Genomic DNA, 3,047 nt, shown 5'->3' with positions numbered 1-3,047 from the left:
TCTCACTGACTCTCACTTCTGTTCTTACGGCGTTAAATGCTCAGATATGCAATCACACATTTTCTATTAGTCCCATCTATCTCACCCATTTCCCTCACCTTCCTCTTACCCTGTGTATGTCAGCCCATTCCAGAGCTCGTTCCCTAGCTGCTGGAACAAAGCACCCCATTGGGTGACAGCACGCACAGGTCAGCTTGGCCTTTCCTCTCAATTCACCTCTGGGGTGGATTACTAAATGGAAATGACCACAGGGTTTCACGGGTCCACCCCGATCAGCTCACAGCTCCTTCTCTCTCTCAGCCAGTTCTCTTTTATTTTCAAGCGGGCGAACCTTCACCTAGTCCCAGAGACCTGAATATGCAGCCTGCCTCCGCGTCTTTTTTTTTAATCCATCGACTGAGGGTGTATCAATATTAGAATTGTCTCCTCTACAGCAGTACACGCAGCAGAGAGACAGCAGAGACTAAACCTAAGCATTTATTTTTCATCTTAAAGGGGTGCCCCAGAGAATCACAGTTTAAAGTGTACATACAGTTGGAGAGACTTGAAAGAGACAAATTTTAAAAATTAATGGTCAAAAAGCTGCTCAGCATGCGCAAAGCCATTCTGACCTAAGACTGTGTCAAGCTCCAAGCAATCTGAATTCAGCAATTTCCATAATACTGCTTCATCGTGTCTGCACGCCCGATAATTGCCGTGTCTTTCAAACACGGCAGCGTCTCATAATGCAGACTTTCCTTTCAGACCTTAGAGAGCATCCCTTCATGACCAAATACATTATACCGCATTCGCAGACTGACTTGTGCTCTTTATGACAAGCAACCTGATCTCCATTTAGCGAATCGTCAGCCTGGTTCCAGACATATCTCGTCTCTTTTTTTCTTTTTTTTCTTCTTCTTTCTTTTTTAAAGAGATTGAAATGGCTCTAATGTTGTGGTAATTAAAGGCAGTTTCCACAACCGGGGGAAAAAAAATAACAACGTGAACCAGACCTAGCCAATAAAAAAGAGAAAAGTGTGTGTTACATGAACATGTGAGGCATTTCAATCAAACAAACAACAAATCAAAGCAGGAACAGAAGTTTTTTCATCAAAATGTCAGGTGATAGAGCAGGTTTGACAGGTGATCACATGGTTGGGGGTTTGATAAGTGGCTCCTCTATTTGTTGGGAGTGTTTATGGGTAACACGCTAAGCCCTGAGTGCATTATCTTTCATTTTATTTTATTTAAATGGTGGTCAAACCCAACTGCAGTTATACTGTACTGTAAGGCAGCAGTCCCCAACCCCCGGGCCATGGGTCTGTGAGTCGTTTGGTACCGGGCCACGAAAGTTGTGACTCAGGTGTGAAATTCATGGTTTTCAGAATTTTTTATCATTTTTAGCGTTAACTCTGTTTCCCTGGGTCTTTTCTGCTGTGTTATGATTAAATCTTCTTTTTTGTGGTACCGGTTCGTGAAAATATTGTTGGACATAAACTGTTCTGTGGTGCAAAACAGGTTTGGGACCGTTACTGTAAGATTAAGACCCTACAGTCATAGAGTACATAACCCTCTATGAGCAAGCACTTGGCAAAACTGGGGAGGAAAAACTCAATTTTCACAGGAAGAAACCTCCAGCAGAACCAGGCTCAGGGAGGGGCAGCCATCTGCCGGGATCGGCCTCATATGACAACTTAAACACACTGTAAACACTTTGTAGCACCTCGCAGAAGCTACAAAAGCTGCCATATAAGCAGGTGTACAAACCACTATTCACTACACCAAAGAGGAAAAGACAGACAAGAACAAAAGGTTGCGCTGAGTAAGAAAGTAACAAAAATGGCAATTCGGTTAGATTATCAGGTTATGAAAATATTTCTTGCTTGGCAGCAGCCCTCTAGTAAACATATTGGTATCTTGCTGCTGTGTCTCATAAGCTTTGTGGCTGGATGAGATAATGTGTTATGAGTGAGACTTCTGTGGCAAAAAAAAAGAAAAAGAAAATGTGTTTGTGTGTCTGCTTCGCGGCTGCTCAATAACTACCTGCCTGCCTACAGTCGTATGCAAAACAAATTGGAAATATGTGCCAGTTACAGGACGCTGATGTTATTACCAAAACAAATACAGTGTCATCACTGCGGTGACCTCCATCAGGCAGCATTCCTGTAATTCCAGTGATGGGAAAAAGTATATGAAAATGATCTACGGGCGTATTCTCCCACACAGTTTAATTGGAATGTTAACGTTCCCTTCTTTATCATTAGCCCTGCAGTGACTTGTTCCCTCCCTCAACCAGCAGGAGGAGGAGGAGGCACGTTGAGGGGGAGGGGGGCTTGGGGGGGTTCTGATTGAGGTTTTAAAGACTCGATCCCAGTTGAATTGCAATTGCAGAGGCTTTTAATTAGATAAAGCTCGGCCGGTTTGAACATATACTTTACAGCCGTGTCAGGCTAAAAGGGTCTGTGTGTCGTAAATATCACCCGAGACATTAATAGAATTGAGATTAGAGGGCAGAATGTGCAGATCAGCGCAAAAAGGAAAAAGAAAGGCAGCCAGCAGTGGGACGACTTCATGCAGCGAGCTATTTATAGCTGCTCAAATGGACGGCCCCATTAATATAAGACTTACCCTTTCTGGAAATGTAAATCACCAGGGCCGTGGCTCGACACGCGTTATACAGCTTCAGTATGTCGGACTGAACAGTACAGTCTCTTTGATTTACGCAGGCCTGGGATAGAGCAAAGAAGACCGCCTAATTTCTGTGCTGTTTACATATATCGGTGTGTTTTAAGTCAATGTGGTGACACTGACCATTTCTTCCCCACTCCCTTCTACGTCTAAAAGTAAGCATCTATCTAAGATAAGGCTGCAAAGGACATTTTAATTGCATGCCCATTTCAAAGAGGTTAGCTAGTGCTTCTCAAGCAGACAAGAATAATGTAAATGCCCACAGTGGTATTAAAGCCATGTTGGAATCTGTCACTCATCTGCTCTTTTTCACACACACCCCTCCCTTGATGTTTATATTATTCATGGACAAAGCAAATGAGCACCAAAGATGGAGCGAA

This window comes from Astatotilapia calliptera, chromosome 3, assembly GCF_964374335.1.
Source record: "Astatotilapia calliptera chromosome 3, fAstCal68.1, whole genome shotgun sequence".
In the NCBI taxonomy this organism is placed as follows: Eukaryota; Metazoa; Chordata; class Actinopteri; order Cichliformes; family Cichlidae; genus Astatotilapia; species Astatotilapia calliptera.
The sequence above is the reverse complement of the archived record's forward strand: the minus strand, read 5'-3'. Positions refer to the sequence as shown.